At 43.4% G+C, this 25,231-nt stretch overlaps 1 long non-coding RNA gene across 3 annotated transcripts in view; it reads left to right on the forward strand.

Moving 5' to 3' along the window:
* The window catches only part of LOC309397956, a 39,609-nt gene that overhangs the window by 11,847 nt on the left and 2,531 nt on the right, over positions 1–25,231 (forward strand). The window contains exon 4 of one of the 3 annotated variants that reach the window (XR_014176337.1): positions 24,472–25,091. The exons of 1 other annotated variant lie outside the window; for it this stretch is intronic. This is a non-coding gene — a long non-coding RNA (uncharacterized lncRNA). Of the gene's footprint in view, positions 1–269; positions 367–24,471; positions 25,092–25,231 lie in introns of those variants that run through there. One more of the 3 variants, XR_014176338.1, reaches the window with a different exon arrangement.

Genomic DNA, 25,231 nt, shown 5'->3' on the forward strand with positions numbered 1-25,231 from the left:
CCATAATGCTACTTTCTCTGTGATTTCTGAAAGAGAATTCCAGTCATTCTTTCCTCTGCAGGAACTGCTCTAAAGGCAATTTAAATCTGTCTAATTCTGAATTAGTCACAAGAAAGAGGTCTTAGCTCAGATTGGAAATCTGTTGACCTTGGCCTGGTTTCAGTCAGGGAGTAAGCCACAATTGTGTGTATTTAAGATTATCTCATGTTGATTGGGCAATAGCTATTTGACATGACTGACTAATTGTAACCTACTTCCTTTATTGACAGTGAGGGAATAAAAAGAAGCAGGTAGTATGCCTGTTTCCACAGTTGTACAGTCTCATTTTAAAGTGGCATTCAACTTAAATATGTGGATACGTTCAAAGCCATAAGTCAAAATGAATAACAAGCCTAAGAGAAATAGGTGAGATTTACTGATTTAATTGAGTAAAAATTACTCAAAAAACCAACAACAACTCAAAGAATGGAGGCCTTTGAACTCTGGTGCTGGAGAAGACTCCTGCTAGTCCCTTGGACTGCCAGGCGATCCAACCGGTCAGTCCTAGAGGAGATCAACACTGACTGCTCTTTAGAAGGCCAGATCCTGAAGAGGAAACTCAAATCCTTTGGCCACCTAATGAGAAGGAAGGACTCACTGGAGAAGAGCCCAATGCTGGGAACAATGGAGGGCAAAAGAAGAAGGAGACGACAGAGAATGAGGTGGTTGGATGGAGTCACTGAAGCAGTCGGCATGAGCTTAAATGGACTCCAGAGGATGGTAGAGGACAGGAAGGCCTGGAGGAACATTGTCCATGGGGTTGCGATGGGTCGAACACGATTTCGCAACTAACAACAACTGATTTAATTTTACATCCACCACTTTCTCTAATTTCTCCTGTTTTGTGTCTGTCATGACACACATAGGAAATCACATTTGGTAGGTGTTGGGTTCAAAGCACCTGGCTGAGATTTATTTATTTCATAAGCATTTGTTTGTTTCTTTATATCCGGTCTTTATTATTTTTACAAATAACTCAAGGCAGCTAACATACTGTATGTAACACACTTTTCTCCTCCCATTTCCCCCCACAACAACAACCCTGTGAAGTGGGTTGGGCTGAGAGAAAACGACTGGCCTGAAGTCTCCCCCCTCCCTCTCGGCCAGCTTTCATGGCTAAGGCAGGACTTCGTGGTCTCCTGTTTTCTAGTCATTAAACCAAACTTTAACAAAATGATACGAACTTAGTCAATATTTTATCAACTCGGCTTGCTCACGGTCACTCATAATGTGTCACTTCCTGATTAGATTACTGCAATGAGCTCTACATGGGGTTCCTCTTGAAAACAGTCTGGAATCTAGCAGCGTTTGCAATTCTGGATGTCTCAAAAGTTCCCCCAAATAACACCACAGTTGCATGAACCCACTGAATCTCATTGCTTTCCAGGTGCAATTTATTATCACCTTTAAAGCCTTACCTGATAGAGAGCCAGGTTATTTGCAGGATCTCTTCTCCTTAAGGGTTTTCTGCTCATCCCTTAGATCAGAGTTCCCAACGTTTCCAGCTTTGTGGACTGGTGGGGGGGGGTGGTCGGGAGGGGATGGTTCCGCGTGAGTGGTGGGCAACATGTATGCGCATGCGCGCGCTTGCCTGCAACTTCTGTGCCCAAGTTCCAAACAGCTCATGGCCCAGTAGTGGGCCGCAGCTTGGGGGTTAGGGACCCCGCCTTAGATCACATAGGGTGGGTATAAGGTAAATGTTCCCCTTGCACATACTGTATGTGCTACTTGTTCCCAACTCTAGGGAGTGGTGTTCATCTCCGTTTCAAAGCCAAAGAGCCAGCGCTGTCCAAATATATCTTTGTGGTCATGTGGCTGGCATGACTAAATGCCAAAGGCATATGGGATGCTGTTACCTTCCCACCAAAGGTGGTTTCTATTTTTCTACTTGCATTTTTTACATGCTTTCAAACTGCTAGGTTGGCAGAAGCTGGGACAAGGAACGGGAGCTCACTCTGTTATGCAGTGCTAGGGATTCGAATCACCGAACTGCCAACCTTTTTGATTGACAAGCTCAGCGTCTTAGCCACTGAGCCACCTTAGGGTGGGTATGCAGCTATTCTATTAAGTTTTTGAAAGGCCCTGAACATTTGACTCTTCCCCCGGGGTTTTAGGATGGGTTGGGGATTGAGTCAGGAGATTAATAGAACATTGGACATAGAATAATAGAGTTGGAAGGAACCTTGGCGGTCTTTACGCTTCATGGTTGCAATGCCTTCAGACAATTGATAGCAATAAAAAGCATTGCAAAAAAATATATATCCCAAATGACTCCTGTCCCACCCATCCCTCTACTCTAATCGGGCTGCTTGACCTTCCACAGGAACCCATCAGAACACCCCATCAGCTGCCAAAACTGTGTTCAGACCTTGATGTAAAGGCATCTTCAATTTTGCAGAAGAGTTTCTGCTACCAAGGATCACAAGTCCATTAACCTAACCGTTCTTCTGAAGAAACCAGCCCAGGAAACCAACTTTGCTCTGCCAATTTGAGACGATAGCTTCTATCAAGATCAAGATTACGTAAAGTATTAGTGCAGCTTTATAAAACCCTGGGAAGACCACACCTAAAACACTTCAAGCAATTTTGGTCACCATGCTACAAAAAGAGATGTTAAGACTTTGAAAAAAGTTCAGAGAAGAGCAACTAAAGGTCTGGAGACTAAACCATATGAAGAATGGCTGCAGATTTGGGGTCTGGCTAGTCTAAAGAAAAGAAGAACTAGGGGAGACACGAGAGCAGTATTTCAGTATTTGAGGGGCTGCAACAGGCGGGGTCAAATTATTCTCCAAAGCACCAGAGGCCGGACAAGAAATAATGGCTGGAAGCTGATCAAAGAGAGAAGCAACCTGGAATTAAAGAGAAACTTCCTAACAGTGAGGACAATTATCCATCAGTTTCTTAATGCCAGCTAGGAGATTAAATAATCAGCCCAGGAGACAAGGATAAAGCAGAGATCTTTGTAAATTGTCAGGTTGTAAATATCCACTCTTCATCATTCAGACTGAAGGCAACACAAGAGGGGAGAAGGTCTAGATAGCACTGCTGGAACATAATCTAATTTTGCAGAGGCAGGCTGTTGCATGCAATCAACCCCAGTCCCTAGTTAAAATAACTGGGGATAAAAGAGGGCTTGACCTACACCTCTGGCCCTGTAGGGCAGTTGTGTTTCAAAGAAGATAGGTTCCTGGACACTTTGCATCCTTAAAATTAAAAGCGCTGGGAATCATTCTAGGATAGTATTTTTCAACCTTGGCAATTTTAAGATGTGTCGACTTCAATTCCCAGAATTCTACAGCAAGACATCTCAAAGCTTCCAAAATTTGGAAACACTGACTGAATGACAGGCACATGTACAATTCTTCAGCCATCACTGATTCAGCCCCAGGTCCATCTAGGAAAATGAAATGAAATGAAAAAATGAAATTCAATGGTGAAAAAAAAATAAGGTTCTACATTTAGGCAAGAAAAACAAAACGCACAGGTACAGTATCTGTGGTACCTCTCTCAATTGTAGTAACTGTGTGGGGGATCTTGGAGTCTTAGTGGGCAACCATTGAAATGTGAGCCAGCCGTGTGCAGCACTTGCCAAAAAAGCCAACACAGTTCTAGGCTGCATCAACAGAGGGATAGAATCAAGATCACATGAAGTGTTAATACCACTTTATAAGGCCTTGGTAAGGCCACACTTGGAATCCTGCATCCAGTTTTGGTCGCCATGATGTAGAAAAGATGTGGAGACTCTAGAAAGAGTGCAGAGAAGAGCAACAAAGATGATTAGGGGACTGGAGGCTAAAACATATGAAGAACAGTTGCAGGAATTGGATATGTTTAGCGTAAGAGAAAGAAGGACTAGGGGAGACATGATAGCAGTCTTCCAATATCTCAGGGGCTGCCCCAAAGAAGAGGAGTCAAATTATTTTCCAAAGCATCAAAAGGCAGGACAAGAAGCAATGGGTGGAAACTAATCAAGGAGAAAAGCAACTTAGAACTAAGGAGAAATTTCCTGACAGAACAATTAATCAGTGGAACAACTTGCCTCCAGAAGTTGTGAATGCTCCAACACGGGAAGTTTTTAAAAAGAGATTGGACAACCATTTGTCTGAAGTGGTGTAGGGTTTCCTACCTAAGCAGGGGATTGGACTAGAAGACGGCTCAGTGACTAAGACGCTGAGCTTGTTGATCAGAAAGGTTGGCAGTTCAGCAGTTCGAATCCCTAGCGCCGCGTAATGGAGTGAGCTCACGTTACTTGTCCTGGCTTCTGCCAACCTAGCAGTTCGAAAGCATGTAAAAAATGCAAGTAGAAAAATAGGGACCACCTTTGGTGGGAAAGTAACAGTGTTCTGTGCACCATTGACATTTAGTCATGCCGGCCACAGGACCATGGAGCCGTCTTCGGACAGCACTGGCTCTTCAGCTTAAAAACGGAGATGAGCACTGCCCCCTAGATTCGGGAACAACTAGCACATCAGTGTTGGGTTGTCACTTTTTTTTAGCACTGGTTTGAGCGTGCTTGCGACGCGTCTGCGTGTGGTGGGTGGGCGGAACCTCCTTCCGCTGCTACTACCAGTTCACCCAAATCGGGCCGAAATGGGAACAACCCTCCTCTATAGCACCTGAACTCACCTGTTCCCCGAAAGACCCAGTGGATGGAGCAGAGGAGTGCTTTGAATCGGAGCATGAAAATATGGGAAGAATGATTAGAACGTGGAAAAATCCCACCGCTCAGAAAGGGACCAGATGGGGCTGATGTCTCCCATTGAGAATCCATGCGTGGCGCAGATGTTGTCCGTATGCCTTTCATTAAGGGCTGGATTTATTTCTGCCCGCCTTACATCCCCATATCATTGGAGGGTAATTTACGCAACAGATGTGGAGGGGAGATGTGCAAGAGAGGCATGAGAGGCATAAATCTGCAACATTTCTCTAGCCACCTTGTGTTTTTTCCCCCTGGGCCTCACATCGTGGAGAGGATTTGCTTAAGGAAAAGAAGATGTCCACAAGCTTCCCTTGGAAGCAGTCAGAGGCCTGGTGAAAAAGTTTTCCTCCGTTAGCTCAGCAACTTAAACGGACTAATTGATCTATCCATCGATGAGAATCAACAGACATTTGTGTATCCAGAGGTAATTGATTCTCCACGTACTGTATACAGAGATCCCCATAATGTCAGTGTTCCAATTAACACCCTCAACAGAAGTAAAACTCCAAGGCGGGCATTTCCCTCAAAGTTCCATTTTATTAGAGATGTCAAATTGGGCACATCAGAGACCCAAATCTGAAAGGCCCCCAGATTTTCCCCAGCCAAAATAAAGTCAAAGTTCCTTCCCCTGTACCCACATGTCCATCTGACTTCAGAGGATAATTAGAACAGCAGAAAAAACAATTACTGACAACCTGCCGTCCATTGAGGACCTGTATACTGCACGAGTCAAAAAGAGGGCCTGAATACATCTACAGACCCCTCACATCCTGGACATAAATTGTTTCATGGGAAGTGTTAATTCTTCAAATTGTTCCAACTCCTACACTCAAAAAGATGCTATAGAGCACTGCACACAAAGACAACTAGACACAAGAGCAGGTTTTCCCCCGAACGCCATCACTCTGCTAAACAAATAATTCCCTCAACACTGTCAAAACTATTTACTAATTACTATGCATTACCATGCATTACTATTAGTCTTCTCATCGTTCCTATCACCCATCTCCTCCTACTTATGACTACAGGACTGTAACTTTGTTGCTTGTATCCTTACAATTTATATTGATATTGATTGTTTCCTGATTGCTTATATGTACCCTATGAGTTTCATTAAGTGTTGTAAACTATGATTCTTGACAAATGTATCTTGTCTTTTTATATACACTGAGAGTATATGCACCAAAGACAAATTCCTTGTGTGTCCAATCACACTTGGCCAATAAAGAATTCTATTCTATTCTATCACATGGTCCAATCAGGTCCCACTCTCAACTGGAGTTGTTTCCCAGTCATGCCTCTCCATGTGCAGGCTGAACGTCCTTGATTCCCAGGGAAAAGAATGTTGTTATGGCTATACATCTCACCCCGTCTCCATCCACTCCCCTCCCATTTCCCACAGCATGCCCATCCACCAAGTGTGGCAGCCGCTCAAGTTCCAAAGCTAAAGATGGCTTCCAGGGCTGACACATGCCTCAGAATAGTTTTACCCAGCAGTTGCCTCTGAGTGTTGCTTCTAAACCCCCGGTTAACTCTGAAGCGAACCTGGCTGGGGCCATTTTGAAGGCTTCGGGGTTTGCCACAGGGTGAAGAAGGGATAGGGAGTGGGGACACAGACGATTTGTAGCCAAAACAAAATAGTTTTCTGTGGGAACCAAGGTCATTCCAACAGGTGGATGGATGGAAGAGGAGCACCGTATCCAGGCAACCAGCCACCACCTTGATTGGACAATGTGACTGATTGCTTAGGAAAAGGGCAAACTTTCACTTTTAATCAGGTGAAAACTACAGAACATTCAGAGTCGGTTTTCACCAGCTTGTACCGATACGATATCTCCAATAACATTGTTCTTTGAGGAACTTGTCTGCCTCAGAGTTTTTTTTTTCCTATGGAATTATTGCTTGGAATCCTGACACACACATACACACCAGGAACCCTTTGGAAATTGCAAGAGGTTCTTCAATGAATAGGTAGTTTGGGAGCATGCCAAATATTTTGATGGTGTTCACACCATCTGCATTTCCTCCAACCATTCACATTCAGGACGATGGTTAAGAAGTTGCTTTCCTTCTCTTTCTCCTTTTTCTACAATGCTGCCATGTGCAAAAGATCATGTATTAAGTTGAGGTTCACAAAGGATTTATTGCTCAAGCCTAGAGGCAAGAATTTCGTTAGCTAAAGTTCAGTACTAAACTGGCCCCAGATGAGGGACAATGGAGCTCAAGAGGGGTTGGAGTTGGACCATTCGTGGCAACATAAGGACTCTACACTGATGGTTTGCTTAACTCCATCCCCTCAGCCCTGCCTGCTCTTCTCCGACATTTACATACATATATGGGAGGGGAGCACACTAAAGAGAAGATTGACAGACATGAAGGAGAAGAAAATGTTTCATCAGTGGATTCCTACTATAGTTATGGGAAGGCCAGGGATTTAAGTAGTGGTGTATCCGTGGTGTATCCGTGTGGCACAGTGGTTAGAGTGCAGTACTGCAGGCTACTTCTACTACCTGCCGGCTGCCTGCAATTCGGCAGTTCAAATCCCACCAGGCTCAAGGTTGACTCAGCCTTCCATCCTTCCGAGGTGGGTAAAATGAGGACCCAGATTGTTGGGGGCAAGAGGATGACTCTGTCAACCACTTAGAGAAGGCTGTAAAGCAGTGCAAAGCGGTATATAAGTCTAAGTGCTATCGCTATTGCTAGCCACGTTTTCATTGCTCAGTTCTTAATATAAGGAACAGTAAATTTTGCTACTTTTTAAATTATTATTAAGAAATGGCCACTCATTCATCATTTTAATTATAATTTGCTAATTTTATTACAGTTATTAGAAGTCTCCTTTGAGTCGGGCTTGAGTCCTAGAGATGTCCTCAATATTTTCTTGGCAACAGCTAGGAAGTGGCTTGCTGCTGCCTACTTCTATGGGATTTCCTGGTAATTCCCCACCCAGGTTCTCACCAACTTTTCTCCGACTTAACTTGTTTTTGAATTAGCCAAACATGGCTTGGTACTGCCACCTGCTGCAGATATTCACCCTTGCAGACACCCATCCTGATGCCAAACCACTCAGGCTGTTTGGACATGCATTTCAGAAAATCCTGAAATTGCAACCCACCTGCCTGATTGGGTACAAAAATAGTAATACCGTGTTTCCCCGAAAATAAGGCAGGGTCTTATGTTCTTTTGACTCCCGAAATAAGCACTTGGCCTTTTTTTCGGGGAGGTCTTGTTATTTTTGAGGTGCAGGAGGCAGCGAGCTCCTCATGGCTGCTGCTGCGTTGCGCATCACTGGGCCTGCCACTCTTTTTGTGGTGGCCATTAGCATGACAGAAGGGGCATCATGGCTAGGGTTACGGGAGCAGCTGTTAGGTAAGGGCATGTGGGGTGCATGGGCCATGTTCCCCCCTCCCTTTCCTCCCTTATCTCCTCACCTCATGTTGTTTGCATGGCAAGCAACCAGAGGAAATGGCAGGGACCGGCTGCACATCTGCTTACATATTTTTGGGGAGGGCTTATTTTTGGGGGAGGTCTTATTTTCAAAGAAACAGGTTATATTAAATATATTAAAAATGGCTGTCTGTGTGCTTTACTTCTTCTACTCCATTGAAATAGGAGCTTCGTTCTAACTTCCAAGACGGCTGGATAAGCTAAGAAATGTATATAGATTGTGCCATGTTTCTCTCTTTTTTTAAATATATTTTTATTATTTTTACATTTAAAACAGTGCAATACCGCGGAGTCGGAGTGACCGTACATTCATATTATATACAGCTAGTTTCAACCATTAACAATTAATCTACTTAATACATTGTCTATCCTTCTGTCCAATCCCAATATATACAACTGTTCCAGTCTTGTCATCTTGTCTTATACCAATCATAAAATCTATTCCATACTTCAAAATATTCTGGTTCCCTTTTATTTTTAATTTCAAGAGTGAGCCTATCTGCTTCTGCACAGGCCAACACTTTTCTGATTATATCTAGCTCTGGTGGTGTATTTTCTTTTTTCCAATGCTGTGCATAGGTTATGCGCGCTGCAGTTAGTATATGTATGATTAGATAAAGTGTATCTTTCTTAAACCCCTCCAGTATTATGCCTAGGAGAAAAGTTTCTGGTTTGAACGTCATTTGTTCTCCCACCATTTGTTCTAACCATGATTGAATCATTTTCCAATATTTTTTTTGCCTCATTGCAAGAAATGTATATAGATTGTGCCATGTTTCTCAAAAAGAACATGAATTCATTTATTTGGAAAGGGAAAGGAAAGCACTTCTTCTCACTTCTGCACAGAAGGCTGAATATAACTGCTGACAACACCTGTTGCTGTCAGTACTTTAATTTAAACTATGCAACAACCCTTGCAAAGTTTAAATTAAGCAAACCAAAGAAATTTGATAGCTACCACAGATCTATGGCTGTTGCCCTAATATACTTCTCCTTCTACACTGATGATCTATGGCAGTGATGCTAAGCTTTGCCCATTGCATGCCAAAAGCGGGGGGAGTGCAGGGGGGTCATGAGTGGGTGTGCCCACACCCATAATGCAATGTATGTGCCCCCCCCACATGCATGTGTGCGCGACCCCCATCAGCGTGCATGTGTGCATGACTCCCACCCCATCCCCCACTTTTGGTGCATGATGGACCATTAGAGTGGAGTACTGCAGGCTACTTCTGCTGCCTGCCGGCTGCCTGCAATTTGGCAGTTCAAATCTCATCAGGCTCAAGGTTGACTCAGCCTTCCATCCTTCCGAGGTGGGTAAAATGAGGACCCAGATGTTGGGGCCAGTAGGCTGACTTTGTAAATTGCTTAGAGAGGGCTGTAAAAGCATTGTGAAGTGGTATATAAGTCTAAGTACTATTGCTATTGCTACAGTTTTAAGACTTAGCCCAGTTATTTGAACAAAGAACGCTTTCTAATAACGCCTCTGAATACTAACCGTGCCAAACATCTCTAGTTAATGTTTAATTAATTTTCACCCCTGTCATTTCCTACCTCATTAAGAAACCCACCTTCATGGCACAACTTCAATAAATCCCAACCACTTCCCAAGCCCAGCTCAACATATGCAGTCAACATAAGTCAAGGTTTTTCTTTTTTTATTTTATTTGAAGGCTCCAATCTATTGTTTATGACCACAACGTAAGATCTCATTGACTTCTTACGGCTCCTAAACCACATGTGTTACAATTATTTTTTGTGAAAGGCACACACAGAAAAATAAGCCATTAGGCTGACTGATGAGCACCATCCATCTGTTTGGGAGCTGATGAGGCAGGACAGATTTATGGCTGGTTTATTTTGAGGCACACACCATTGCTTAAAAGTCAAGAGTACATTTGTGCTAAATCTGCCAGAGGCATCCGTGAGACAATCTGATGTGGTTTGAGGCCACTTCTCTAGCTGCAATAATCAGATTTACCAGTAAGAATTGGCCTTTGGCTGAAATTGGAGTAGCGATGCCCTAACATACTTTTCTTCCCCTTTTCGAACTGATTTTCATTAAAAAAAAATAGCAGAATAACAGAGTTGGAAGGTCTTCTAGTCCAACCTCCTGCTCAGGCAAGAAACCCGATACCATTTCAGACAAATGAACGTCCGATCTCCTTAAAGACTTCCAGTGTTGCAGCATTTACAACTCCTGGAGGCAAGTCATTCCACTGATGAATTGTTCTAACTGTCCGGAAATTTCTTCTTAATTCTAGGCTGTTTCTTTCCTTGATTAGCTTCCATCCATTGCTTCGTGCTCTGTCTTCAGATACTTTAGAGGATAGGTTGTGATCCCTTCTTCTTTTTGGCAGGTCCTTAGTGTCAGAATATTCATGAATATTCAGAGAAGCTTCCGGAGGGTAAAAAATGGATGAAAATAAAGGCCGAAGTCAGCTGGCCAGTGTGCACGTGAGCGCTGAAGGGGACAGGGAAACGCCTCGCATGCCCTAACAAATGGCTCTGCCATAGGTTCACCATCACGGGCGTAAGGTCTCCTGCTTGAGTGGGGGGTTGGACTAGATGACCTATAAGATCCCTTCAAACTCTGTTAATCTGTCTCTGTATCTCTATCTATCTATCATCTATCATCTGTCTATCATCTATCTATCTTATCTATCTCTCTATATCTACATCTATATTTATGTCTGTCTATCTGTCTGTCTGTCTATATCTATATTTATATCTGTCTGTCTGTCTATCTGTCTGTCTCTATCTATCTATCTATCTATCTATCTATCTATCTCTATCTATCTATTTATCTATCTATGTATCTATCTATCATCTATCTATATCTATATCTGTCTGTCTGCCTATATCTGTATTTATGTCTGTCTGTCTGTCTGTCTGTCTCTATCTACCTACCTACCTACCTACCTACCTACCTACCTACCTACCTACCTATCATCTATCTATCTATCTATCTATCTATCTATCTCTCTCTCTCTCTCTCTCTCTCTCTCTCTCTCTCTCTCTATCTTCTATCTATCTATGTATCTATCATCTATCTATATCTATATCTATATTTATATCTGTCTGTCTGTGTATATCTATCTATATTTATGTCTGTCTGTCTGTCTGTCTGTCTGTATCTATCTATGTATCTATGTATCTATGTATCTATGTATGTATGTATGTATCTATCTATCTATCTATCTATCTATCTATCTATCATCTATCTATCTATCATCTATCATCTATGTATATCTAACTACCTCTCTCTCTCTCTCTCTCTCTCTTTCTTTTTTTCTTTCCACGATGAATGTTCAAAAGCTCTGAATTTCAAATTCAAACCGCCCCTCCCCCCCTCGGTAATTCACCAAAATATTTTAAAATGTATTTATAGGTTCTTTTCCAAATATTGACCGAGTTGGACAAGTTTCTGCATTCTTCCCTGCAGCAATACAGTCAGTCAATTCCCCCGATGCTTTGTTCCCCCCTTTTTTTCTCTTTAATCTGCCCGGATGGAGTTCCATTTGTCCCATCTCTGTCTGGACAACATCTGGAGCCTCAGGAAACTCAGCTGCTTGGCTTTTTTTCATGCACTTCAGAGGTGGGGGAGGAGGAAAGCACAAGCATCTTTCCAAGCAAACAAGGCCTTTTGTTCTCTCCAAGCAAGTGTTTCTCATTAAAATTGTCATCTCCCTAACAAATTGCTTCATTTCTCCTGCAGCTGGGCTGATCGTGTTCCTCGGGGTTTGCACGGGGCCGTAACCTTCCTAAGGGATTGGAAGACTAGAGGGGAGAGGGAAAGTGACTTTGCATTTCTTATTCTTTCTCTCCTCGCTTGGGCCCGTTCTGCAGTGCAGGAAACGTCTGGATTTTCCCTTTTGCTGACTTAGTGGCACTTTTTTTTAACGTCTTTGTTCAGGTTCTACTTTTCGTTGCTCGCCCCGTCGTTTCTCTGGGCAAGTTCCCGCTAGCAGCAAACATCTGTCCTCTGTTAGAAGTTTCTTTCAAAGACAGGAAAGACAGCTGGGCCCCTTTGGGGAGGGGAGAAGACTCCCACTCCATAAAAATGTTCTGCATTCCGATTCTTGGAGCAAAAAAGGGGGAAGCGCATACTGTACTTGGCTCGAGAGGTTCTCATGGTGGGTAGGAGAATGGCGTTGCTGGTTTGGATCTTCTCCAACAGGATGTAGAATGAGAGTTGAGTTGAGTTGATTCCGACACAACTCTACACCCTTTATCCATTGTTTCACGCAAAGGGGGTGGACCAGAGTTGGGGGCTGTTGGTACCTTTGTCTGAAGAGTAATGTTCGTGGTGGAACCAAGAGCTTCATAACTTCCTCACAGATAAAGAGATCGCTTCCAGGACAGAGCATGGATTGCCATGTTCTACATCAGAGCATCAGAGAGAAGCATCAAGAGTGAGGATTTCAATATTGTCTGGTTCTAAAGAGAGGGAGGCTTTCCCCACAGGTATCAATATGGTTTAAACCAGTGGTTCTCAACCTTTTCTTGACCACAGAGCCCTTTTGAATACGTTTGGGACCACGGACCATGGCCACGGGCCACCAAGACTTAACTCAAGATATAATTCACTGGTTCTAAACCTTTTCTGCACCACAAACCCCCTTTAAATACTCTTGGTGACCATAGACCACCATGACTTACTTCAAGGTTTAAATGATAACATTCTTTCAAGCCTTCGCAGACCCTCTGCGATGACATCACAAACCCCCAGGGATTTGTGGACCACAGGTTGAGAACCACTGCTTTAGACACTTCCCTTAGCAGCTGCCAATCTCCTTCCCTTCCCAAAGTTGATGTTGCTTGTTGAATCCTTTAATCATCAAAACAAAAGGACAAATTGAAAGGAAAGCTCCAGTTTCAAACATCGTCTTTCTTTCTGTCATCCTCAACAACATTCTTAGAGAATAAAAATAGAATAGAATAGAATAACAGAGTTGGAAGGGACCTTGGAGGTCTTCTAGTCCAACCCCCTGCTCAGGCAGGAAACCCTACACCACTTCAGACAAATGGTTATCCAACATCTTCTTAAAAGCTTCCAGTGTGGCAGCATTTGCAACTTCTGGAGGCAAATTGTTCCACTGGTGAATTGTTCTGTCAGGAGATTTCTCCTTACTTCTATGTTGCTTCTCTGCTTGATTGGTTTCCATCCATTGCTTCTTGTTCTACCCTCAGGTGCTTTGGAGAATAGCTTGACTCCCTCTTCTTTGTGGCAGCCCCTGAGATATTGGAAGACTGCTATCATGTCAGCCCTAGTCCTTCTTTTCATTAAACTAGACATACCCAGTTCCAGCAACTGTTCTTTATATGTTTTCGCCTCCAGTCCCCTAATCATAAAAATGATGGGGAGTCACTGCAGACCCTTGCTGTGGTTGGAAGTGTGCTCCCCCTATGCTGAGATAGAAATGATAGTCTGAAAGTAATGAGGGACATCCTGAAGAACAAGAAGTAGAAAAAAGAGCACCATTTCATTTGACTTCTGTTATCTAGGGTCTGCTTAAAGTAAAGGTAAAGTTTCCCCTCACACACATGTGCTAGTCGTTCCCGACGCTAGGGGGCGGTGCTCATCTCTGTTTCCAAGCCGAAGAGCCAGCGCTGTCCGAAGACATCTCCGTGGTCACTTGGCCAGCATGATTCAACACCAAAGGCGCATGGAGCGCTGTTACCTTCCCACCAAAGGTGGTTCCTATTTTTCTACTTGCATTTTTACATGCTTTCGAACTGCTAGGTTGGAAGAAGCTGGGACAAGTAACGGGAGCTCACTCCATTACGCAGCACTCAAACCGCCGAACTGCCAACCTTTCTAATCAACAAGCTCAGTGTTTTAGCCACTGAGCCACTGCGTCCCTCTATGGGCCTGCTTACACTTATCTTAAGCCAACATTTTGTGTGTGTTTGAAGTGCAGAAATGGAAGCTAAACTAACTGGCGAGGCCCAATGTGTTTTAAAAAGCAATGTAAACATACAGCCACATTTAAATGACGACTTTATGGTGGAACCCAACCAACATCTCTAGAAAGTGCACATTTTAGAAGGCATGTTTACAAAATGTGCTCAGCCAGTATAGTAATCCCCTCATTTCGTTGTGTAATTGACCTCTGTTAGGTAAATCTATATTTGCTTACATTTCACAGATTTAAACTGTTTATAATCCCTCTCTATGCCGAGCACTGTAAGGTGGCTATAGTATATACTGAAATATGTGGAATCGGCAGTGGAGAGTTCTTAGCACCTCAGCAAAGTTTTGTTTTCCAAATTTCAGAGCGGCTGGGGATCTGTGAGAAGTCAAATGGTATAAAGCTGGCATAAATAGCTACAAAGATTGGTGTCATCAATCATAAATTCAATGTCTAAATATTTAAAAGTCCACTATCTGCTGTGGTTCTTTGGAGACACTGATCTATATTCATAGTCTAGACATTGCTAGAAGAATCAGTTGGCCGTAATGGTTAAGATATCAGGCTAGCAGGTGAAAGACGGTGAGACCATGAGTTCCAGTCCCATTTTGGGGAAGACATCAGCTGGGTGGTCTTAAGCCAATCACTCTCTCACACCCCTAGAAAGCAGGCAATGGCAAATCTCTAAGATGCTTTTTTGGAAGGGAGTTGGACTGTTTTTTTCTTGAGGAGGAAGAAGTTCTTCTCAGCTAAAAAGCTTCTGAAGTTTGCTGGATGAGAAGCGGAACTATCTCCTCCTCGTCTCCTCCTCTTTGTTCTTCTTCTCATTATCTTCTCCATCCTTTTCCTCCTTCTTGTCCTTCTTCTCACTATCTCCATCCTCCTCCTCTTTCTTCTTTTTATTCTTCTCCTCACTTTCTCCATCACCCTTTTTCCTCCTTGTTCTTCTTCTTCTCACTATCTCCATCCTCCTCCCCCTCTTTCTTCTTGCCATTCTTCTCACAATCTCCATTACCCTTTTCCTCCTTGTCTTTCTTCTCACTATCTCCATCCTCCTCCCCCTCTTTCTTCTTGCCATTCTTCTCACAATCTCCATTACCCTTTTCCTCCTTGTCTTTCTTCTCACTATTTCCATCCTCCTCCTCTTTCTTCTTGTCTTTCTTCTCACTATCTCCCTCCTCCTCCTCTTTCTTCTTCTTCTTCTTCTTCTCACTATCTCCCTCCTCCTCCTCTTTCTTCTTCTTCTTCTTCTTCTTCTTCTTCTTCTTCTTCTTCTTCTTCTTCTTCTTCTTCTTCTTCTCACTATCTCCATCCTCCTCCTCTTTCTTCTTATTCTTCTTCCTCTCCTCACTATCTCCATCCTCCTCCTCTTTCTTCTTATTCTTCTTCTTCTCACTATCTCCATCCTCCTCCCCCTCTTTCTTCTTGCCATTCTTCTCACAATCTCCATCACCCTTTTCCTCCTTGTCTTTCTTCTCACTATCTCCATCCTCCTCCTCTTTCTTCTTATTCTTCTTCTTCTCACTATCTCCATCCTCCTCCCCCTCTTTCTTCTTGCCATTCTTCTCACTATCTCCATCACCCTTTTCCTCCTTGTCTTTCTTCTTCTCACTATCTCCATCCTCCTCCTCCTCCTCCTCTTTCTTCTTGTCCTTCTCCTCCTCGCTATCCTCATCACCTTCTCCTCCTCAGGAAAAAAAAAACCCAGTTCAGTTGCCTTTTGAAAAAGCACCTTTGAATCTATTATGACCTGGATTACTGAGAATCTCCAGAGACACTTAGGCAATGGCAAATCCACTTCTGAAATCTTGCCAGGGAAACTACAGGGACCCCTCCAGCAATCACCAGGAGTCAATGCTGATTCAAAGGCACCCAGTCATACACACAGGAAAAGACACTGTTAGGGAGACACCAACCTTGCTAGGTGTCCATCCGGTCTCCAGTAGGGCCACTTTAAAATGGAAAGAGGAGAAACTTTGTCCCTCGTGGATATGATTAATGCACCATCTAAATTCCCAACTTCGGCCAAGTGCAAATAGCTAATTCCCTCAGCCCACGCCTCAATTTTGTGTGTAATTCCTAAGATAAACTTCTTTTTCCTAACTTTAATGGGAACCATCTGCCTCCCATTGACAATATTAATAACAAAGCATCAGCAAAAGTGGGGGGGGAGGGGGAGAAGGCAAGAGGGGAAGGATGGATGTCTGTTTACAGTTCCCTCCTGGGAGTGGTTTCCCGAATTCTTGGGGTATAATAACCTGCTGAAACATCTTGCTGGGTTAAACAGGTTCTCTCTTGCAGGCTTGGAGTGCAGCCTGACTTATCAGAGGTTGTATACGTCAGCTGCAAAAGTGCAGTGATGGTATGGATTATGTATTCTTTCTTTGATCTCTTGCATCTCTTGTCCTTTGTTCCCTTTTGTTCCCTTTTTTCCAATTAGATTAGATTAACAGAGTTGGAAGGAACCTTGTAGGTCATCTAGTCCAACCCCCCTCCCCTCCACACCATTTCTAACAAATGGAAGTTCAATCTGTTCTTGAAAGCCTCCAGTGATGAAGCTCCCACAATTTCCGAAGGCAACTTCTCTTCTGGTTGATTGTTCTCACTGTCAGAAAAATTCCTCCTTATTTTGAGGTTGAATCTCTCCTTGGTCAGTTTCCACCCATTATTCCTTATCTGGCCTTCAGGTGCTTTGGAGAATAGCTTGACCCTCTCCTCTCTGTGGCAGCCCCTCAAATATTGGAAGACTGCTATCATGTCTCACCTGGTCCTTCTCTTCACTAGACTAGCCATGCCCAGTTCCTGCAACTGTTCTTTGTATGTTTTAGCCTCCAGACCCCTAATCATCCTGGTTATTCTTCTCTGCACTTTTTCTAGAGTCTCAACATCTTTTTTATAGTGTCGTGATCAAAAGTGGATTCAGTATTCTAGGTCTTACTTTCACTTTGACCTAGGGGTGTCACAAACCACAATGCCTACAATCTCGAGTGACAAAATCGGTTGACAGTGCTGGGATTTATAATCCAATGCATCAGGTTGGGAAAAGCTGGTGTTGTGGATTCTATTTTATCATTCTACTTTCTTTGGAAGGGCTGGAACTTCCTAGGAACATTTTCTAAGTTTGGACATTGTTCTTAAGTGATTTATATCTGAATAGTCTTTTGAATGTCCCAAGTATGTTTTGTAGGCAGTGAAACAATGGTTCTGCATATGCTTTTACTCATGTATTTAGAAACCCACACAAACCCACTTCAGGATAGTCAAACTCACAACAGTTGAGAAAACTGAAGTTAAAAGTGTGTTTCATGTTAGAGCTGGTACAAAGTTCAGGCAGTCCCTCGACCTATTACCACCATTGAGCCCAAAAGTTTTGCTGCTAAATGAGACAGTTGTTAAGTGAGTTTTGCCCTATTTTACAACCTCTTTGCCAGAGCTGTTAAGTGAATCACTGCATAGTTAGTAACAGGGTTGTTAAATTAAACTGGCTTCCTCACTGCCTTTGTTGTCAGAAGTTTGCAAAAGGGAATGACAAGAGACACTGCCATAAATATGAGTCAGGTGCCAAATGTGTGAATTTTGACCCTGGAGATGCTGCAAACAGTCGCAAGTGTGAAAAACGATCATAGGTCACTTTTTTTTAGTGCCGTTGTAACTTTGAATGCTCACTAAATGAGTTGCTATAAGTGCAGTGATGGCAATGTACTATTAAAGAAGGACCTGCTATAAATTTAGCTACCTTGAATCCGAGCTCCTAGCAACTTGGACAACTTTGTGATATACTTTCATCAAGAGGAATATTTATTAGATCTCTTTGCTGCTTCAGTCTTATCTGATTCTTGTAGGCAAAGGGTTCGTTCACTTTGGGTGGAATTGTCCTCCAAAAAGCAATGCCTGTGGTTGAAGCAAAGTGCCAGCGGTCTGTCAGTGCATTCCTCTTCTCATTATAGAAAACATCTTTTTGCTTTTCATCATTAGAAGCAGATGCAGAGAGTAAATAAACAAAAACGAAACAGCCGTCGTCTCTCGGCTTCTGTATAGAAAAAAAAAAGCCATTCTAAAAAGTCCTGTTTGTCTACTTTCCATGCCAACTTCTGCTTAAAGCAGATCAACCTGACATGATGCCTTTGACGGTTATGGGGCTTTCCAATGACTTGAGGGCCGCTTTCCAAAGACTTGATGAAGGAGCCGCTATTTTGGGCAGCAGCTCTGCACCCGGAATTGTCAACACGTAAAGCTGGAATATCAGCAACAGACTTCCACAGCAAACTTTCTCCTGGACAGCTTAGGTTGAGTAAGAAAGTTCTCCAAGTGAAAGTGGGGGTGTCAGCCGGATCTCCAGCATGGGATTCTCCTTTGATGCATGCTTGCTATCGGCTGTCATAGTAATGGGGAGGGGGAGACATGGCATTTGGGTCTGGAAGTGAGTGTCAGAGTTGAACTTTCAACTGGATGGGGAAAATCTGGAAGCTTTCAGATTCAGGTTAATGTCAGGGTTCCAAATAGCATCCAAATGTAAATCAGAGTCTAAGGCAAAGTATTGCTCAAAGTTCCAATTTATTAAGAGAGCCGTATTGGCACATCTGGAAAAACCTGAATCTGAAAGTTTCCCGGTTTTCCCCACCCAAGTTCAAGATCTTGCCCCCACACCTATCAGTCCATCACATGGTCCAATCTTCCACTGCCGTGCTGGCAGTTCCACCCATCCAATTCTGGCCAGGTGCAAAGACAAAGGATGACCTTGGCTTTCTAGAAAGAATTTTGCTATGGCTGCATAGCATCTAACTCTGTACAATCCCTCCTCCCTTTTTCCCCACAATAGAAAATGCATAGTAGAATGATAGAAAGTATGGCAGGCCAAAGATCCAAAAGAAAATATGGCTGCAGGGCTGACAGTGAGCAGGTGAGGTGAAGGCCTGTGTGAACTAAAAGAAAGATTTGCTCTCAAGAATTACTGCGCTGTTTGAATGGAGTTGTTTACACCCAGTCAAAGCTAACCATCCTAGCATTCCGGATGGACGAAAATACTTGAAGATGAGCTTCACATGGCATTTATGCAGGACATGGATTGGCTATTCAGCCTGGGACACTGGGGAAGGGGGCATTTGGGGAAACTTTCAACCTGTAACTTTTGCGCTTTTTGAATCAGATCTTGCCTTGCTTTTGCCGCTATCATTTCAAGCTTAGTAAAAGTACCTCTTCTCTATATCAATGGAATCGAGGGTTTTCTTTCTTGGGTTCTGAGCGAAGGAAGGCCTGACAGTGAGAAATCATTTGTCAGCCAGAACATACCAAGAGCAAGCAAATGGTAGCTATGAGTTTCATTGTTCTTGTTGGCAACTCCATTGGTGCCCTTCAACCTCTCTGCTATATGAGATGCTAATTTTGTTTGGATTCTAACAGAATAATAGAGTTAGAAGGGATCTTGGAGGTCTTCTAGTCAACCCCCTTGCTCAAGCAGGAAACCCTATATCATTTCGATCAAGACTAAGCAAAACCAAGCCCTCCAGTTTCATACAATACTGCAAAGTCCCATTATGCAGTCCCAGAAAGACCATACGATTGTGTTTTGGAGTGAGGAAATCTTTAGACTCAGAATAGAGCTGGAAGGAACCTTGGAGGTCTTCTAGTCCAACTCCCTGCTCAAGCAGGAGATCCTATACAATTTCAGACAAGTGAATGTCCAGTCTCTTCTTTAAAACCTCCAATGATGAAGCACCCACAACGTCTGGAAATAGTTACTACTTGTTCTTTATTCAAATTCTTTTAATAAGTAGTGGACTTCCATGCTGCACCCTTTAGAGCAGAACTTTCACATATTGGAAAAGCATTATCCTATCCCTGCTTAGCTGTCTTCTTCCCTCTGTCTCTCCTTGTAAGATTTACTTCCTTCTCCTCTACTCATCCCTGTTGTCTTGCCTTGAATCGGTTCCAATTCTGCTGATGCACAATTCCCTGAATTGTATTTGATACTCAAGTGGGATCTGGTCAATGCAAAATATGGCGGAATTATTGCTTCCTCCAATTTGAAAAAGAGCATCTGTTGAAGCAGCCAAAAACTGCAGTTGTCTTTTCAAGAAGGTCCCAGTTTACATTGTTGACATCACCCAGTCCACCAACTTCATCAAATTCATGTCCTTCACATGTTTGGAACTTTAGCACCCATTAACTTCAGTTTAATTAACACTGAGGAGGAAAGCTATGGCACATCTAGACAGCATACTAAAAAGCAGAGACATCACCCTGCCAACAAAAGTGCATATAGTCAAGGCTACGGTTTTCCCAGTTGCAATGGATGTGAACGCTGGACCATGCTGAGCACCAAAGAATGGAGGCCTTTGAACTCTGGTGCTGGAGAAGACTCCTGCGAGTCCCTTGGACTGCAAGGTGATCCAACTGGCCAGTCCTAGAGGAGATCAACCCTGACTGCTCTTTAGAAGGCCAGATCCTGAAGAAAAAACTCAAATACTTTGGCCACTGAATGAGAAGGAAGGACTCCCTGGAGAAGAGCCTCATGCTGGGAAAGACAGAGGGCAAAAGAAGAATGGGACGGCAGAGAAGGAGGTGGCTGGATGGAGTCACTGAAGCAGCAGGTGTGAGCTTAAATGGACTCCAGAGGATGGTAGAGGACAGGAAGGCTGGAGGAACATTGTCCATGAAGTCGCGATGGGTTGGACACAACTTTGCAACTAACAACAACAACAACTTCAGCCAAGATGGCCAAGCAGATATTTGGAGACTTTGTTTGGAGACAGAAGAGATCACACATTTGAGGAAGTCTCGTTTAATGAGCTTGGTGGATCAACAGTGTAAGTCACTTTCCCAAGTAAGGAAGGAAGGATTAGTTGTGCAGTTTGCTCCTCTTGAATCTCTCTCCTCTGACGAGAAATTTGCACACTGTGTTCCTGGAAAACTGAAGAATGGTAAGCCTTGGGTTGGTGGCAGGATTATTTTGAAAGGAGGCAGACACTCTGTGTTTAGCCTTTGGCACAGCTAGTGTTTTTGGCTACTAGCCATGTTGAAAATGTGTTTTCTTTGAGCTGGCAGCCCTGTCAACACAGGCAATTCCAGGCTGACTCTTTATCCGACAAATGGCAGTGTTCCTGGTGTTTCTCTGGGCTTAGAGACACTGAGAGACAAGAAGGCTGTGTTCTCTCTTCTCTGGCCAGTCCAGTGGTGGGCCAGGAAGAAAGTTATGGGTTGGTAATGCAGAGAAAGGTGATAAGCGATTCTTAAAGGGCATCCTTTCCATCATTTCAAATACATAACGTCCTCGCCTTCCAATCACAACTACGATCAGAATTTCTGTTGGTAAGCAAGGCGGTTGTTAAGTGAGTCAGAGCTGGTTTTATGACCTTTTTTTGCCAGAGTTGTTAAGTGAAGCATTTCACAGCCTATCTGTATTGGATTCCTCCCTACTCGTCTATCTCCAATCCAGGAAGAATGGAATGGAATGGAATAGAATGGAATGGAATGGAACGGAACGGACTGGACTGGATGAGACTAGACTTGACTTGACTTGACTAGACTAGACTAGACAAGAATAGAATAGAATAGAATAGAATTCTTTATTTCCAAGTGTGATTGGACACACAAGGAATTTGTCTTCGGTGCATAAGCTCTCAATGTACATAAAGAAAAATTAAATAGAATAAATTCATCAAGAATCATAAGTGATTCTTATGTGATAGTCATAGGATACTAAATAAGCCTGAATCTGCCATTATAAGGCTTGCCCAATTGGAGGTTGGAGGAGAACTATTGCTGGTTACATCCAACCCTAGAGCCATTAAAAAATAATAATGCTGTCCTAATGACCTCTCCATAGTATGGAATAATTAAGGAGAAGGGTAGCAGGTGTGGAACAGCTACAAAGCTCCTTCGTGTCAAGCCAACTTCATTATGGCCACAGCTTTTCCGAGAAGAAAACAGGAAAATGAATTGGTTGGTCTCAGCTGACAACCCCAAACAGGGACATAGGTTGCTTGCCATGAAAGATGCAGATAATGAAGAAAAAGAAATTGGGGGGGGGACCTTTTAACAGGGGGGAAAAAATCCCAAATAAACAGCTTTAATTCTCCATAGATGGGCATCTTGTAGAAATACTATTAAGGGGAACAATAGCTATTAGATACGAGACACATTGGTCCCAAGCCTTTTTTTTTTCTAAGTGTGGTTCTTAATGGTAGCTGCAGTTTTAATCTTATCAGTCCTCTGGCTGATAAAACGACTATTAAGATAAAAGTTCTGTAACAAAATGCAAAGTTGCTCTTTGCGTAGCCAATCCAACTGACCTAATGTTATTTACTTTTAATGATCCATTGCTTTGATTGGAACAAAATACTAGCCTTTTTCCCTCTTCCCCATATTTTTTAGTATTCTGAAAAGCAGGAAAACTGATTAGTGTCCTTGAGTTTCCTTAGATCAGATTCTTTAAGCGCCGTATATTTTCAGCTCCCCAGTGTGCATTTTTTTAATCTCTAGGGTGTATGACATTTTTCATTTCGGTACGTTTATAGACACCTCTTTTGTCATTTTTCTTGTTTTCTGTCTCACTTGATGTGGGTGTGTATGTGTGTGTGTGTGGTGGGTTGCACATGGTACGCCCCGGATACCGTTCCGGAGGGCCCACCCACCCGAACTCTTTACTGGTCTTTTAAGTCTTCGGCACTTCCGCACATGCACATGGTGCATACAGCACCTGCACATGCTCCGCTGAGCAGCTGGAGCATCGCAGAGGCTCACGGAGGTGCAAAGATGCATGCGTGCACTGCACGGTCCATATGTCCAACCTGTACCAGTTGGAACGGGATCCAGAACCCACCACTGGTGTCTGTGTATACACATACACACGCACAGAGAAAGAATATGAATGCTCTGGAAGAAGGGGAAAGAGGGGGAGGAGGGGGAGGAAGAGGAGTGGAGGAGTAAGAAGAGGAGGGAGAAGGGGTAAGAGGAGGGGAGGAAGGGGGAGATGAGGGAGAGGAAGAGGAAGGGAAGGAGAAGGAGGGAAAGAGGGAGGAGGATGGGAGAAGAAAGGGTGATTGGAGGAGGAGGGAGAGGGGCAAAGAGGAAGAGAAGGGAGAAGAGGAGAAAGAGTAGAAGGGGGGAAGAATGGGTGAGAGGAGATGTGGAAGGAGGGGGAGGAGGAGAAAAAAGTGGAAGAAGGAGAAGGGGAGGAAGAGTAGGGGTAGGGGAGGAAGGGAGGAGGAGAGGAAGAGGAAGGGGGAAATGGAGAGGGGGAGGGCAGACGAAAGGGTGATAGGAGGAGGGAGAGGAGAGAAAGGGTGCAAAGAGGAAGAGAAGGGAGAGGAGAGAAAGGGTGCAAAGAGGAAGAGAAGGGAGAGGAAGAGGAGAGAAGAAGGGGTGAGAGGAGAGGGGGAAGGAGAGGGAGGGGAAGGAAGAAGGGCGGCGGAGGAAGACTCTTCTAAGTAGTTTTCTTCTTACTATTGGAAAAGCCCACCCATCTCTTCAGCTTTCTTTTCCCAGAAAGCTAAAATGGCAGAAGCTGAGAATCTGGCACCCTTCCCAAGGCCGTATCTGCTGTCTGATCTAAAGGTGTGACAAATTAGTATGGCTCTCCCGCAAGGATACACTCAGACAAGTCTGAACCAAGCCGTTTTTCCTGCAGCTGAGCTGAAATTCTTTGCAATTGGCAGGTCAGGAAGGGCACCAGGGAGGGAGGGGAGCCCAAAGCGGCTGTTGGAAAAACCAACATTCACTGGATGGTGTGGAAAAATTCTCAGGCAGCACCGTCACCCTCCAAGAGTGGGAAATGCTTCAGAAGAGTATCTGGTTCCAGGACTGACTTGCACTTTAGTTGTTAAATTAGTAAGATGGTTCTTAAGTGAATCTAGCTCCCGCATTGACTGTACTTGTCATAATCACGGAACACTGCATTGACTGGCAGTGATGGTTGATATGGGTTGCTGCCAGTGTCCTAGGTTGTTGTTGTTGTTATCAGATAAATGAGGTTATAAGTGGGCTTCACCAAAGAAAAGGAGGATTTCCATGCTGTACAGGGAGGACTAAAGAATAAAACTCAGAATAATGTTGCCTCTTCTCTGGATTTCTCTTCCTTGTTAACAGTTAACAGTTGTCTCTGAACAGATCTGCAATCACAGGCAGATACGCTGATGCTGTGGTTCAAAGTTGGCCTGAATGTTTGGCAGAAAAAAGAGGATGGGGTGATGATGTGGAATTGAGAGCATCTCATTGTCCCATGTCTGCTATCGCCTGGTATTGCGATGTCTATGATTGTAACCTTATTTTTCTCAACCAGTGTGATGTCTGGTGTGTTATGTGCCAGTATTTTGTCTGTTTGTGTACAAAAATCCCATAGGATCTTGACCATCTGATTTTCGGTGACTTTTTCAGGCTTATGTTCCATCATCATCATCATCATCATCATCATCATCATCATCATCATCATCATCATCATCATCATTACATGAATGTTGGTCTGAATGTTTGGCAGAGGAAAGAGGATGGGGTGATGATGTGGAATTGAGAGCATCTCATTGTCCCATGTCTGCTCTGGGGAACTTTACATGATGGTTTCTATTATTATTTTTTTATGGCACAATTCTTAAACATTCTTCACGGAATCTTCCTTTACAAGCATTATTACGGTTGGTTGCACAGTCGGCCAGATGTTTGGGTTGGATTTGGCATTTTGACCCATCAATCAAGTCCTTCTCAAAAACTTGGGTTAAGCAGATGTTTTTGTTACTACAGTTGATCGTATCGTCAGCCAGATGTTTAGACTGGATTTGGCGCTTTGATCCACCTAGCAGACCCTTCTCTGGGTTAAGCAGATGTTCTTCTTGTTATTATTATGGTTGGTCATATTGTCAGCCAGATGACTGGATTTGGCATTTAGATCCACTTAGCAAGCCCTTCTCAAAGACCTGGGTTGCGCAGAGGTTGTTTGATGGTGTTGAAGATATCATCTCAAGATGTAAGTCGTCCCAAGTAAATTTGCTTTTTTCAATTGACTGGTGGTGAATTTGTCAGTGTAGATGGTCTTCAAATGATTCTCCAGATGTTTTGAAACCTTATTATTATATCCTATGTTTCCTTTAAACGGGACGCGGTGGCTCAGTAGCTAAGACGTTGAGCTTGTTGATCAGAAAGG

This window comes from Natrix helvetica (assembly GCF_964273705.1).
Source record: "Natrix helvetica genome assembly, chromosome: 12".
Taxonomy (NCBI): Eukaryota; Metazoa; Chordata; class Lepidosauria; order Squamata; family Natricidae; genus Natrix; species Natrix helvetica.